The sequence below is a fragment of the Dipodomys spectabilis genome, unplaced genomic scaffold, assembly GCF_019054845.1.
Source record: "Dipodomys spectabilis isolate Male_0828 unplaced genomic scaffold, ASM1905484v1 ptg000002l, whole genome shotgun sequence".
NCBI classification, from domain to species: domain Eukaryota; kingdom Metazoa; phylum Chordata; class Mammalia; order Rodentia; family Heteromyidae; genus Dipodomys; species Dipodomys spectabilis.
In genome coordinates this window covers 15,068,958-15,085,621 of record NW_024870679.1, presented here as the reverse complement: position 1 = coordinate 15,085,621, position 16,664 = coordinate 15,068,958, and positions in this window count along the sequence as shown.

The window sequence follows — 16,664 nt, the reverse complement described above, 5'->3', positions numbered from 1 at the left end:
GTCATTTCCTGAGTGTCAGGTGTCCGGTGGCACAAGGGTATTCCATATTTATCAGGCCACAAGCATGGGTTACTTCTCTTTTCCTGAGCGTGCAACATATGTGCAGCTAGTCTTTCCAAGACATCGCACTTCAAAGACCCCGTGACTAGCATGGATTTGTTATTAGTCGTTAACCACAGTTTGGGAAATAACAACTGCTAATCTCACCTTAGGAGATTCTTACGTGTATCACTAAGAATATGTTGTTAGTGCAGTGGGGAAATGTATATATATGCATGCCTTATGTTAGGTGATTGAATAAAATGTACAATGCATGACTTTTAACTCTCTTTAAGCAGTTGTACAAAGGAAGTGCCATTTAATAAAGCACTTTAGGAAGAGAACAATGTCTCCCCTTTCAGCATTCTCACCCATCCCTCCTCCTCCCCACCCTTTCCCTCACTCTTCTTCATTTTGTAGGCTATATATTGGATTTTTGGTTGCATTCTCTCCCTGTGCTCCTCTTCATTTGTCTATCCTTTCCCCTTGAACTGCACCCCATCCCCTTTAAGGTGTTTTATTTTGTTGAACTTTGATTTTGGCTCTCTAAGGAATGACACTATTTGAGGTCTCCCTTGAATCTACTGTATGTCTGTTAATACACTTGTATACACTTGCATGCCACCATTGCATTTATTTGTAAGTTTATAAAGCTAAATCTAGCTACCACATATAAGGGAAGACATGGATCCTTTGTTTCTCTGGGCCTGACTTACTTCATGTAACATATTTTTTTCCCAGATCTTTCCATTTCTTTATAAACAGAACCATACCATTTTTTCTAATGGAGAGTAAAATTCCATTGTGTATATAGACCACATTTTCTTGATCCATTCAGCTACAATGCATATAGTAACTTTTATTCTCTGTGGCTGAAAGTTGTCAAGAGGACATTGTAATGATGATGTAATATTCATTTCATAAATAATTCACATTTATATAAGTGTAACTGCAAGAGCCATTTGCAAGAGACTTGTTCTAGACATTGCATGTCTCTGTGTATGTATGTTTGCGTGTGTAAGTGTGTATACATACACAGGTGATATTCCAAGAGCTTGAAAACTGGTAGGGTGATGTTCTCTGTGGTTCCCAGCTTGCCCTGATCAAGTAGGCAAGCAATCCACAGTAGCCAGTGAGTTGGGAATCCACTTGGCTGCTTTGGGATTGCCCTTGGCAGGGATGATGGCTGCCTTTTTCTACTGTTCAGTCTTTTTCAGGACAATGCTGACCCTCAGTGCCTCCTGCTGAGCCCTGTACTTGTCTTCTCCTGCTCTATGATCTCCCCCTGGGAGGTCAGATATATTAAGGACAGACACATCACCAAGGATGAGCCCAAAGGTTGCTTCTGGTTTCATCAGGTCATTGGCCCTCTGCTTGGAGACTAGTTCTCTGAGACCTTAATGTTCCAGCATCAAAGTGAGACACCACTGACTGTGGGGAGAGATGGCCGCACATGCACTCACAGCCCTCTGAGGAAGGGGCTAGCAGGATAATACTGACATTCTGTGAATCTTTGCTATCAGTGATGACCGGTGGGTTCTATGGTACAGGATGGCAGGCAAATACAATTGGCGTTTGTTTCCAACTAGTGACAAAGGAAGTCCTTTCCCATACTACACAATGTCCTATACTGCCAAGAATTGAGAAAACATCGTGTCTCTGTGCCTAGCATCCACATCTATAAAGCAAAGTTCCCCAGGTCTCTTGGGATAGCTAAGTCAGGCAGAATTCAAACATGTTGGCAGCCCTGTTTTCTTTGGCTGGATCCATTCACAGGAGCTGGCCACCAGTCTGGCCTCCATTTGAGTTCTTCACTGGAATGTTTTTCTTTCTCCACAGTCACCTTTAAATTTATACATATTTATTTATATTTAGTTTTGTGCCATTATCAGGGCTTGAATTCTGGGTCTCAAACTCTTGCTTAGCTTTTTCCTCTCATGGCTGGTACTCTACCACTCAAGCCACAGCTCCAGTTCTACTTTTGAATTCTTTGAAAGGCTCCATCTAAATATTGCTTCCTTCAAAAGTTTTCCCAGACTCCTTCAACTAGGAGTCATTTATTTATACTCCAGAGTATACTTTAGTTATTGTTTATCATGATAAAAAGGAAATAATTTTGTTGTTAAAAAGAACCAAGTTCAAAGCTTTTTCCTGCCAATTACTGACCTTATCAACTGAAGAAAATTTATAGTGTTTTTGGAAGTTTGATCTGTAAAATGTAGAAATAATGCCAGTTTCTCCTAGATGTAAGATAGCCTAAGGCACTACAGATAAAAAGAATTATAAGGATGCAAAAGATGATTTATTATTTATATACTAATCCCTGATTATTCTATTTCCAAAAGAAATAAATTATTCTAGTTCTGAAGGGAAATCATGTACAACAGATGTAGTCTTTTACTGTGGCAATGTTAATGACTTGTTTTAGTTAACTATTATTGTTTCATACATTATGAAGTATGCATATCCCCTGTTTGATATTGTTTCTTGGCAATCAACATTCATTTCTACCCTATCCTATGAAAGGACTGAAAATTTGAGAAGATCGTTTCTGAATGCAGTTTAAATTTGGCCAGTAGCACCCATTTAAGATTTTTTGTATTTTGTATTTTTTGCATTCAAGACTTTTTTTTTTTTTACTTGGTTTGGGGCTTGAACTCTGGGCCTGGACCCTGTCCCTGAGCTCTTCAGCTCAAGGCTAGCACTCTACCACTTGAGTCATAGTGCCACTTCTGGTTTCCTGGTGATCCATTGGAGATAAGAGTCTCACAGACTTTCCTGCCCTGGCTGGCTTTGAACTGTGATCCTCAGATCTCAGACTCTTAAGTAGCTAGGATTACAGGCCTGAGACCATGATGCCCAGTTCAAGATATTTTTTAAAAAGAAGAGAGGGGTTGAGCAACAGCTTTATCCTGAAGAAAATAAGCATAACTCTGAGAGGAACGCACCTCAAGTATAACTTACCAAATATCTCCAGAGAAGAAATCCTTTTACAAAGGCTAAGAACTCATAAACATGGTGATGTTTCCATCTGGAGGAAAGCTCTCCATTTCATTGACTATAGGTCTGTGGGGAGCTGGGCAGACATGGGCATGAGCACCCTATGCATCATCTCATAACATCTGTGCTACGGAAAGTAAATAAAAGAATATAAAAGTTAAAATATTTACAAGCAAGCTTGTTATATATGCCACAAAGAAGGTGCAAAACCGATGGGGTTAAAATGTGCTTCTGTACACAGTGATAGGTATAAAATAAACCTCATCGCTGAGATCCTATTTTATTCAGACTGCTAGGGCAGTCGGGTCAAAACTCAGGTAGAAAGAGACAACTCTTAGGAAACAGAAGAGCGTGAACACACTTTTTAGAGCTTAATTGAAGGAGCAAAACCTCCCTTGGAAAGTACCCTTCCATATGTCCCATTAAAATTTTACTTAAAGTTGCCTTCTCTTCACTATGACCCTTGAGGATGTGATTCTGGGTACAATGGGCACAATGTAACAATGCAATGGACCAGTGTGATATTCATGATATGCTAAAACCATCATTTCCCTCTGACTTCTAGTAGACAAAGAATGATATGGCCTGGAATAAGGTATAGTGTGCTCCCTGCCATGAGTACTTGCTAATAGAAAAGATGCCAGACTACAAATGACGTCATTACATTGGGCTTGCTCAAATTCCCATTTATAGTTCAAGACTAAATTGGCATTTGCAATGGCTGGTGGCTCTTCCCATGTTTTTGTTTAGGGTGGGAGTCTGGTTCCATTAGAAGGAAGGAAATGTTTGTACTAGCAAAGAATGTTCAGGGGACATTAGAACATCGTGTTTTTATTTCCATCTCTTTCACTTAAATATCCCTACCAGATACCTTAAGTTCTTACTCCTTCTTTATTAGTGCCTTAATTTAGCACAAGAAAACCATTTGTGCTGTGTGATTTAATTGACCTACAACTCTAGCCTTTATAATCATCTGTCTTTAAAATTCTCAAGTAAATTGATCCTGTGCCTAGCTAGAGGAACCTATTGAAGGAATGACTTCTAAAATGTGACAAACACTTCCCCATTTGTCAGAAATGCCTGAGTTAGGCATCCAGTGCTCTCCAGATGCTCCCCAGAGTTGAGAAGTGGCTGTCCCAAGCCACCTAAGCTATCTCCATATCTTTGCTGCCATAGCCACTAATGTCATATCCATCCACCATCACATACTGTGAGTGAGTGATCTGAGTCCCAGTCTTTCCCCTAGTGGGGTCTGTTTCCAGCAGTCAACCCGGTCCCTGGCCGGAAAGCGATGAAAGCCAAAAGGGGTGATTAATGTAACTTTAATGAAAGCACTGACTCAAGAAGGAACAGGGAACTCAAACCAGTGGGAGTAAAGGTATTAGAAGAGAAGTTCTTGGAGGAACCTGTGGCCTTTGACCTAGAAATACATAATCTGTCACCAATTGAGGAGCAACCAAAGGAATTAGGCCCTCATCCCATTTTCAAGTCTCTCCCAGTCACTGGCCAAGTCTAGCTGGAAGCCCACTTAATAAGCTAGTGATAAAGGTCAAGATCTTGGAGACTAGAACAGGGTGAAAATAAGATGACAAATAGAGCTGCAGATAAAGATCACATAGCTGTCCCTTTATTTTTCTTTAGCATCTGCTGTTGTCTTTTTTTTGGGGGGGGGGTTCTGGTCGTGGGGCCTGAACTCTGGGCCTGGGCACTGTCCCTCAGCTCTTCAGCTCAAGGCTAGCGCTCTACCACTTGAACTATAGCGCCACTTCTGGCTTTTTTCTTTTTGCTTATATGGTGCTGGGGAATCGAACCCAGGGCCACAGGCATGCAAGGCAAGCGCTCTACCACTGAGCCACCTTCCCAGCCCCCTGTCTTTTATTTTCTTAAATAAGAAAAACCTATTTCCCCCAAGTAGGATATACACACACAAAGCCCCAGTGGCTAATATAGCATCCTTTGGTATATGACCAGGTCCATTATATTTTCACTTAAATTTGCTACCATTAGTCTTCACATAGACTGAAGATCTTTTAAAAAGACAAAGAGACAGAATCCATTAATGAAAACTGTTGCTGTTGTTTGTCCAAAATGTACAATATATTCTTCAGACACCCTAGCTTCCATACACTAGACCATATATATCCCATATACTCTGCAATGGTGTCACTGGTGTTCCCAGTGGGAAGAGGGCCACTAGAAAGACACTGGGTTAAGAAAGCTTAAGAATGCTTTAAGAAAGCTACCAGGATAGCTAGGGCAGAATTTGAAGTCAAAATATTTGGAGCGTGGCTGTTTTCAGTATCAGGAATCGAAGGATACACAGACAACCTTCTTGCTTGGTTCAGTTCTAGAAAGAAATTGTATTCAACCTCAGAGAAGGAACCTAGTAAAAAGTAGGTGGGGATAGCTAGAGCTCCAACCTGTTAGACTGGTGCTCAGAGCTAAGATTCTATCAGGGAACAGTGAAGAAGGTTAAGTAGATTAGCCTCTCCCATCAGTGACTACAGACAGGGAGTAGCCCAATGCAGTCTTTAACAGAGGAGTGAATCAAGAAAAAAAATATACACATATGTATGTGTGCTATATGTGATATGTGATATATATACATACACAATACAATTTTATTCATCCATCAAGAAGAAGAATATTATAATATTATGTCATTAGAAAATGGATGACTTGGAAATAAATCATACAGAATGAAGGAAGCCAGGCTCAAAGATAAAGGACTCATATATTTTCTCTCATATGTGGAAGTTAGACCTAAAATATAAACACATATGAAAACACATGCAAGATTACATGCATATGTATACTATTAAACTGACTAAAATATGATACACAGATAGGTGTATTTCCCTGAGGTGTTTTACACCATGGAACTTGGACCAATTAACAGACAGCTTGACAAAATGAAAATTATAAAGCTGAACCATGTCTTGTCTGAGGGAGCTGGGGTCTAATGGAGATGAATGGAGAGAAGAATGGTAGGCACATACACTCATAGTACTTAATGTACATATGTGAAAATGGAACTAGGTAACTTGAGGTGGAGGGGATGGAATGATGGGAACAGGAAGGAGAATGATGGAATGAGTGTCACTGATCAAGATGCATTCTACACATATATGGATATATTAGGCAGAAAACTATTTGCAGATGATAATAATAATAACACATGTGTTAGAGTTTTGTAGTGTTAATGCCCATCCTTCCCTTCTGGGTTCCCATGTCTGTTCAATTTTTGACTCTTCATTATGGTTAAGAACTTAAAACTTTTGAGATTTCAATCCTGGCTCCCCCAGTTACTAGTAGTGTGACGTTGGGCAAGTTCATTCATGTTTTCCTTTTTTTTTTTTTCCACTTACCCCAATTATAAAAGAACAATAACAATAGCACCTGTCTCCTAGGGTAATTGTGAGAAGAAAATGAGATCCACCACTATAAATGGAGCCTTAATGATGATTCCCTTTTCTCTTTCACCCTGTGGACCTGACAACACCTCACTACTGATCTTTAACACTCATGATTCACTAGGCCACAGGCCACAGTTACTCTCAGGTGCTTCTTGCCTAATGCATTCACACAAACACCTTACTGCTATGTATATCCTATGAAACTAGAAAAATTGAGGGGATGAAGGAGGAGGATGAAAAGGGTGAGAATGAGCAGATGCATTATACTCATAGTGACACGTTGAATTATAACCCCTTCGTACAATCACTTCAAGATAATAAAAATATAATTTAAAAAACAACAGCAGCAGCAACAACAACAACAAATCCCTCATCAGACTTCTCCAATCTCCTTGTGTGGACCAGCCATCGACTCACTGCCCACCCATGGACCCAGGCAGTTCCTCCCATATTCCTTCCTCTCTTCTTTCCTTTCTACCATGAAATGGTGCTTAATATGCTTAGAAGAACTTTTGCGGGTTTTTCTTTTATTTTGCATTTATGGAACCATTTTATGTAAACGTCCATTTTAAGTCACATGAAGGTACTATTGCACATTTCTTTTTTTTTTTTTTTAAGTCGGTAGTGGGGCTTGAACTCTGGGCCTGGGCGCTGTTCCTCAGCTCTTCAGCTCAAGGCGAGCGCTCTACCACTTGAGCTACAGCGCCACTTCCGGTTTTCTGGTGGTTTATTGGAGATAGGAGTCTCACGGTCTCTCCTGCCCGGGCTGGCTTTGAACCGCGATCCTCAGATCTCAGCCTCCTGAGTAGCTAGGATTACAGGCGTGAGCCATCAGCACCCGGCACTATTGCACATTTCTATCTCTGGAAGAAATGAGAAAGGTTGGAAATGGCTGAAGGTTCTCTTTGTGTCTATTGGGCCTGAATAGAGACAAAATGTTTTCCCCAGCCTGGAACTATACAATCTTTTGAAGTTCTTTTAAAGATATAAAAAGTAAGCTCAATGACAAAATAACAAATTCAGGATTGGCAAGCCATGTTCCCAGGCTTAGTTGATAGGCCCAAAACAGCATGTGGCTGGTATTGCAAGAGAAAAAAAGAATACAATAACTTGCATTTGTTGAAATTTTAGGATTTGTTGATTATGCTTAGCTTAGATTTTTTTTTTTGAACTTGGTTTCTGGATCCAACAATAAGGCTTTTGATGAGATATGATTTTTTTTATTGTGACACTGAAGACATTTTAATGTAACATTTTCTGAACTTCTTACTTTGAAACAATCTTAGAGTGATAGAGAAGAAATACAGAATGGAGAATTCTTGTACACTGTGCACCAGTCTGCTTCTAATGTTACCATTGTACGGTAGGAACAGAATTTTAATTTATGTGGGAATCAATACTGAACCAGCAATGTTGACTACGCCACAGACTTTATTTGAGCTTCTCCAGTTTTGCTATATGCTGTGGTAGTAGAGCTTGAACTCTGGGCCAGGGTGCCTTTTTTGCTGGTCAGCTTTTTGCTAATTAATTGGAGACAAGATCCTCATGGACTTTACCCTGCCCTCTCCCATGTGATTATGGCGTATGGTTAGGTTCATTTTTCATAGCTAGCATTCCATCATGGGATTCCTGCAGCCTGATTGTTATATTTTTTAATTTCCCTAAAGGAAAGTTTACTTTTTGTGGTACAAGTTTGGTGGAATTTTCCAACACAGCTTGTCTACCACTGGAGTACCATATTGAACCTCTCATCACATTAAAATTCCCTTGTACAACTCCTTAGGAATGAACTCATTATTCCTAAAAACATTTTCACCTAATCAAAACTTTCATATATATATATAATATATATATATATATACAAGTATATATACATAACAAGTATATATACATAAGATATATATATATATATACACATACACACATAAATAAATATATATATTTGGTATTTTTTAATGGATAGAAGTGATGTATATACATGTTTGTACAGTGGTGTCTAATATGAAAACTACAGGTCTTTCTGTTGTTTTTTCAAATGGGAGGGAGGCTTATCTACTTTGATCTCCATTGGTATGCTCTGGTTTGACACAGGTCCAGACCTTTAAATCCAGAAGCCAATAATTCTAAGCTCCATTCCTGAAGTGACTGGTCCTGATCCTTTTCGGCCACAGCTGAGACAGTTAAGAGATAAGGAGAATAAAGCCACACAGTTACATAGGGCAGAATGTGAGATGGAATTCAGACTCAGGACTCCTGGTGCATGGTTCTTTCTCTTTCCTGGCATTCAAGTGTGGGTGCTCAGATAGATCTACAGCCCAAATGTGGGTGTTTGTAAAACACCATTGAGGTGGTAAGTATGCCGGTGTTCACAGCAGATTTTTCTCATGAAAGATTTGAGCCCTAGCAAATCATGGCACAACATTGTAGAATGATTGATGAAATGCGCACCCTCAGAAAAAAATGAAAAACTCTGAGGAACTGAAGACAATGGGGGCCCCTGAATTTGTTTACTAACAGAGATAATAGAAGTGGGTTCCCACACTAGACCAATGTGGTCCTTAGAGACAAAACCCATGAAGGGAGGATTCGAAGTGGCAGGTTGACATTGGAGGTAAAGCTACCACAGGACAGGTAGGACAATACCAAAGGGCCTCAGGGCTGACCACTTCACGGCATGCAGAGAACAAATCCCTGCTCATCTCTATCATCCCTGGCTGTAGCCAGGTATGGTGGCACATTCTTGTACTTCCTGTACTGGAAAGGCTCAGGCAAGATGATTATGACTGGACCTTGTCTCAACTAACCAACTAACTAACTCACTAAACTAGGGTCCAGAGGCTCACACTTACAATCCTATACAGGAGTCTAAAATCCAAGGGTTTTTGGTTTGAAGCCAGCCTAAGTGGAAAACTCCTCCAGACTCCATCTCCAAAATAACCCGAAACAAGCAAATTGGAAGGTATAGTTCAGGTGGCAGAGTGCCAGCAGAGCAAGCAAGCTGAACAAGTGTGAGGCTCCGAGGTCAAATACCAGTACCCACAACAAACAAAATAAAAGAAACTCCCAAACTTGTCTATGATGATAGTTGAGTGCACTTGAAAGATAAGATATTTAGACTTCTATTATTACTATCATGCAAGTTCTTGAACTACTCCATGCATCACTTGAATACAGTGGACTCCTTTGTGTTCTGTAAAAGTTCTATGCATACGTGGGGCATAACTTGCTAGCTTGTGTAGTTCACAGCCTTGTACCCAGTGTGGGGTAACTAGGGTAACTTGCCTGGCATAAAATGATGTCCTAATTCTTTGAAGAAAAAAATAAGCCACTACTGATATGAACCTTCCCCTGCACCCCGCCCCCTCCATACCACAATGTAGAAATCCTTTCAATTGTAGCAACACCTTTTGTACGAGGGACATTTGAGAGATGCATTATTTCTCTTCCATCTTTTCAGACAACCCAGTAAAGTATTTGCTTCATAGTTTCAGACACCCTAGGTCTCCTCTGACATAAGAGTGTATGTAGCAAGTGGTACTGGAAACAGAACAAACTCCAGGACTTTTCTTTTGTGTTTTCTTTACAAAGATAAATGTCTGCATTTTTCCTTCTTACTTAAAAGTTAGTTTTTTTTTTTAAATTACTGAAACTTCTTGGCTATTAGTCCATTTCAGTTTACAGATATTTTCCCTTTGTTTTTATAATTGCATAAAACTCATTATGTGTATATATCAAGATCTGTCCATGAATGTCCATTTAAATATTTGGTTAGTTTCCAATGTTATTCTATCTCAAAATAATTTGTGCATATGCATTTTTGTATTTTTGGAAGTATAACTACTTCCTAAAAAACTCCTGGGTCAAAGGGTAAATATAGTATAGTAAATATATGTATTGTTTTATAGTTGAATCTGTATTGTCAAATACCCCTTAAAATTTCCCCATTCTGGGGCTGGGGGTTTAGCCCAGTGGAAGGGCGCCTGCCCAGTGTGCACAAGGCCCTGGGTTCAGTCCTCAGCCCTGGGGAAAAAAAAATTTCCCCATTCTGACCAGAAGTGCAGAGCATCGATTTCCCCCAACAACCTTATTGTGATGTTACTAAGCTTTTGAACTTTTGCCAATGTTGTGGGTACAGAAGTGATCTTACTATAGTTCATTTTGTATTTTATTGTAAGTTTGACTATCTTCCAACATTTTATATCTTTTTTGTAACTTGTCCGTTCTTTCCATTTGTCCATTTTTCTGCATAATCTCTGATATTTTTCTGTAGGCTTCATAAATTATGTGTTATGGGTATTATCCTTTTACTTCCAATGCAGGTTAGAAATATTTTCTTATAGCTAGTCATTTGTTATTTTGACTTTGCTTGCAGTATGTTTGACCTGTGAAAATGTTTTATTAGCTATATAATTATTTTTAAGTTTTGCCAATTTTTTTTCTTTTGTTTCATAGGGCTTTTTAGTCAGCGTTAGGAAGCCTTTTCTGATATCTAGGTTATAGAGGAATTTGTCCATGCTTTCCATAGGATTTGTACAATTTCATTTTTTACATTTAGATCTGTGATTCCTATAGTCTCTACTTATGTATGGTTTGAGGGATTTCAATTTCTCCTTTTTGTCAAGTGGTTATCCACCAGTCTCAACATGATTTATTAAGTAAACAACAAACAAACAGCTCTCTTTGTCCAAGTTTCAAGCGATACTATCTGTATCATATCCTACATGCTTATATACATTTGGCTCTATTTCTGTTCCTTCCCTTCAATTGCCTTGGATGGTCATTCTCCCATATGAACTATAGGCTTACCTCATCTACAACCCCATAGAAAAGCTCATTGGATTTTTTTCTGTAATTTTTAAAGTAAACTATAAATCCAGTTTCTAAGTTTATAAAATATCTTAGGGAAAACTGGTGGAATTATCATACTGGAACTTCTCAACTAAGGACAAGAATGTTTTCTATTTGCTTAAGTCTACCTTTGTGCATTTTAGGAATGTTTTATAATTTTCTTTAGATAGGTTTTTGAACATCTTTTGTAGCTTATTACTAATTATTTTGAATATTTTATCTTTGTTTTTGCTATTAAAATTAGGGAGTCCTCATTCATTATATCTTGTAACTGGTTGCTATTTGTATATGTGAATGATATTGATTTGTGCATGCTCATTTTATAGCCTGCTATGTCTCATAAATATCTTACTGTTTGAAGTAATCTGATCCTTGATTTTCTAGGGCAGAGGTTAGCAAACACTTTTTATAAAGGTCCTATATTAGTCAACATTCTTCAGAGAAGCAAAACACACGCACACACACACACACAAATCCATAGAATATTTACTTGTGCCAAACACTGTATTAAGTACTTTCCAAATATGAAATCATTCAACCTTTGTAACTGAACCAAGATATGAGCAGACTTGGTACATTGGGGAGAGTAGGGGCTGCAGCAACTTGAGGAGAGATAATGAGGGGAGTCCATTCACATCAGGAAAGATGCTTATGTAATGAGAGGTTATCAGATATAAGACTGAGTATCCTTGCAAGGAGGTTGGACTTTAGTCTGAGAGCAGGGAGGCTTCTGGAAGAGTTTAGCAGAAGATTATATGACCTGGTTAATGCTTTAAGAATGTCAGTCTTCTCTAGTCGTAAGATCTTTAGAAAGCAGAGGACAGAAAAGGGGATATTTCAGGCATGCTAATAAATAGCAGGAAGAAAAGTCTAGGTAGTGATGGCCAGTTGTAGCCCAGTTTATTTGGAGCAGAGGGTACCTGGGAGAAATGGTGGTAGGGAGGTTTGGCAAGGCAAGGTGAGTGGACTGTGGAAGATGTGAAATCCAGAGAGGACTGGAGGGAAAGAAACTAGTGTTCTGAAAATATATGGTGCCAGTAAAGATGAGTTCTTTTAACTATCCCCAAAACAATTCTTTTTAGGCTTTTTTCCTTAAATGTCTCATATTTTTGTAATTATCCATTTCCTTGATGCTGTGTTTAGTCTAACCTTTTCTTTTCTTCTAAGTAATTGCTTATTGGATCATTCCTTTTTTTCAGCGTTCCATCTATTTTATAGGAACTTGTTTGAGTATCTGCCCTGGAGCAAGTTGTTATCATGACATTAATGATACAAGAGCTATCACTTGTGAGGGATTGTTAAGAACTAGTGACAGTTAACTATTATTTCTTACGCTTTTATTCAATATACTTCATCCTTTTCTGTCTTCTTTCTTTTCCTTCTTCTCTAGCTCCCTGATTTTTACCATTTAATTTTTAATATGTATACCTTTAATCCTTTTTAAACTCTTAGCTTTCCCTTCATGAATTTTTTTTTTCTAAAGAAACTCTTGGTTTCTTTCTTCTGTATCCCTATTGAGAGTTAGACATGATAAATATTTCCAATCGCTTTTACTCTAAATATCTGGCTTGTTCTTGAATTGGTAAATTTGCAATTGTTGCATGCTTTCTTTTCTCTGAGTGATAATGCAAGGGATATCCATCATGACAGATGCATCGACTGCAATTGAGAAACACAACTTCTGTTAAAAAGCTGAGCAATGTGACTCCTTAAATGTCCCTAACACCTCAATAAGTGAATCCAATGGTACTAAAATGGCTGAAATGTCAAAGAACTCAAAAGTGTACTTAAAAAAAAATTATTACTGACCCAAGTACTAGATCTTAATTGCTGGCTACTTTGTCATTTTCCACAGGGCATTTCTTTTCACACTGAAAATGAATGTGTTCTGGTTAGCAAACACTTACTGAACATCAGGAACAGTGTAGTTGAGCCCCAGATTGGATACAGTAGCATGAATGGAGAACTTTTTCTCTGTCAAGGGCCATTTGGAAATTTCTAACATCATTTGTAGACAAAGACTTACTGAACTTTGCTTTGAAAATAGCTCCAAGGTTTGTTGAAATTGGAGTTCTACCTGTGGCTGCCTTGGCAGGACCAGACTAAATATGGCCTAAGGGTTGGGTGTTCCTCATCCTCACCTCTGCTGGGATGGTGATATAGCTCAGTGGTAGAGTGCTTGTTTAGCATGGGTGAGGCCCTGGGTTCTATCACCAGCACTACACACACACACAGACATACACACACAAAGAAACAAAAAACACATTTGTATAATTGTTTTGAATTTTAGTACTGTGGGGTACACAATTTTTCTTTCCAGTTAATTGCTCAATTTGATTCCTTATTAGGAAATCCTTATAAGAAAAATTTGAGGCTGCTATTACTTAATTATCAAGAACCATAGGAGCTATTCAGCCCAAAGACACTAGACTTATCCCAAAGAATCTGTTGCCCACAACCCCTTTGGCCACTAGCTGTTATTGCCCTTGTAAGTTGCCAGGTCTCAGTGCCAGGTCTCTTTGCTCACCTGCCGTAGTGTCCTGGATGAACAAGTTGTGGCAGCTGGAAGCATGACCTTTGCTCACCTGCCGTAGTGTCCTGGATGAACAAGTTGTGGCAGCTGGAAGCATGACTTCTAGCTCTCCTGATGCTGGGACATTAGTCTCAGAAAACATGAGTAGTTCCTAGGTGGGCTGAACCGTGGTAGCCTTCAAGGTTTAGCTACACACTATACAGGAGCAATCATTTGTTTGGGCTATGGTTGTGCTACCACCAGACTTCCTATTCTTTTTTAGAAATGCAAGTGGGTAACAGGAACTCTCCTATCTATATAAAGAGTCTAAAAATACTGGATTTTCATAAAAAGAAAGAAGTAGAGGTCTCTCTCTCTCTTTCTCTCTCTCTCTTTCCCCACCTCCCCCTTAGGAGGCTGTCTTCTATAAACTTCTCCCCAGCAGCCTGGGCTAACTCAGGCTGGAATGTCCTGTAACCTGGGCAATGGGTACCTAGGGCTCTCCTTCCATTTGTATCTCCTTTTCCTAAGAGAAGCTTCTCAAGACACTTGGCTAAGCAAATACCATCTGTTCCCAGTGATGGGGGGTAACGTTTACCTTGCCAGAAAAGTGGCTGTCAGTTTCTCCTTTGATAGTTTTTTTTTTTTTTTTTTTTTAAGATTGATCTTCCAGGAAACCCCACCACATATCAATAGGACTATATATGATGTGGAAGTAATTACAAAGGAGGGAGAAGTTAACTTGAAAGAGGTGTTCAGCTAGGCAGGATGTATGTGCAGAGTGTTCATAACAGATCATTATGGCTTCATTATTATTGTACGGTCTGTCGTACTGTTTGTGGCTCTTTTTCTTTTCTTCTGTTTTTTCCCTTTTGATTTCTGTACCTTCTGTCTTGTATATAAGTTTCCCTGATTTGGGAATGGGAAGGGGAAAACACAGAAATGGCTGGACAAGGGGTGAACCAATTCAGCAGTGATACTCACTAGACACTATGTTGGAAATGAACTATACAACTTGGGGGGTAAGGGGAAAGGATCAGGGGAGGAAAAACTAGGAGTAAATAAGGGAGGGGATGATGCTGTTCAAAAATAAATGTACTCATTACCTGATATATGGAACTGTTATCCCATTTGTATATCACCTTTGTAAAAGAAAAAAAAAAAAGATGAACTGAGTTGGAAGAGAGTTAAGGAAGGGAGAAACTGTATTTCAGGAAGGAGTAGAATGTCCAAAGAAGCCCATTGTAGTGACTAGGAGTGGGCGTTCATCTCTTGGGGTGAGGTAGAACATCTCTTTTGGAGGAGAGGATATCAAGATTGGAGTTTAGAGAGAGACTGGTCTTGGAGTTTCTCTGGTGAGGGAAAAATAGTCTGGGTTTATTCATCTGTATCTCATTTTCCTGGTAAGAGTGTATCACTGCTGTACCTCTGACTTTAGGTAAATATTATCATCTACTCAGTACTACTCATCTACTCAGCCAGGAAATAGCTGAGTCAATTAAAAAGTTTTCCTACCAATTAACAACCCTACCTAGCCCCATCCAATTTAAATCCACAAAATTCCTTTCTTCCTATTTGTTTGGCAGTGCTTTGACTCAGTTGGTCATTACCTTTAACCTGGATTATTTTCCAAGTGTGAAAATGGGTCTCCCTGATCAGGTTTCCTCCTTCAGTCTGTCCTTCACACTCCATTAGCATGGCTTTCTCTAAACAAAAGCTTTCTTAAATCTACAGAATACTCCCTCCTCCACACAAGATAAGATCCCACCTGGGTAACTTGATGTTGCAAATCCTCCAGGAGCTCATCTCGATTAAACATTAAATTTTTCTCTTGTTTTATACTCCACTCTGAACTTAGTCCTGTTCCTCCATCTTGTTTTGGACATTCTTTTTGGAAGTCCTGGGGTTTAAACTCAATGCCTCACACTTGCTAGGAAGGTGCTCTACCACTTGACCCTTTTTTGCTTGATTTTTCAGATAGGGTCTCTAGCTTTTGCCTGGGGCTGGCCTTCAACCTATAATCCTCCTGTTTCCTCCTCCTTCACAGCTGGGTTTACAAGCAGGCACCATCATGCCCAGCTTGTTTTTGAAATAAATTCTTGTTAACTTTTTTTTTTTTTGCCCAGGCTGGTCTACAAACTGCCATCCTACTACTGTATCTCTACCTCCCACGTTGGGATTTCAGGTATACACTATCACACCTGGCCTGTTATATACTTCCTTGTATTTATAACTTTTGTTGTCATTATATCTTTTCCTAAACCCCATGTTCTATCTGCTTTTTCAAGGTTTAGCCCAAATCACATCAGCTGCATAACAAACTACACCCAATTTTGGTGGCTTAACACAATAAACTTTTTTTATCTCTCACTGTGTACATAAGCTCATCTGGGATGAGCTTCCTGGTGTGGGATTATTTGTGAAGTTGTAGTACCGAGCTTGATTGGGGATGGTGATGTTTGTCAGATGATTCATTCACATGACTGTCAGGCTGGTGCTGGCTTCTAGTGGGAGACCTTAATCCCTGTCCAGAGTCATCTGAGTGTTCTCTGGGGGCAGCTGCTCCCCAAGAATATGTAATCCAAGAGGCCCGGCAGAAGCCACAATGCCTGTTATGATCCAGCCTCAGTAGTCACCCAGCCTCAATCTTGGACTATCTCGAAAGCCGGATGACAGAATTCTTAAGAGGCTTTCTAGATTTCCCCAACCTTATATTCCTTTCTCTATTTCCATAACTCAAATTCTTTAAAAATCAGAGCTCCTGGAGGTTTCTTGACACATTGTATTTTCTTTGTCCTAATTATTTAATACTATAAGGTACACACCTGCACAACTGCTTTGGTTAGTTA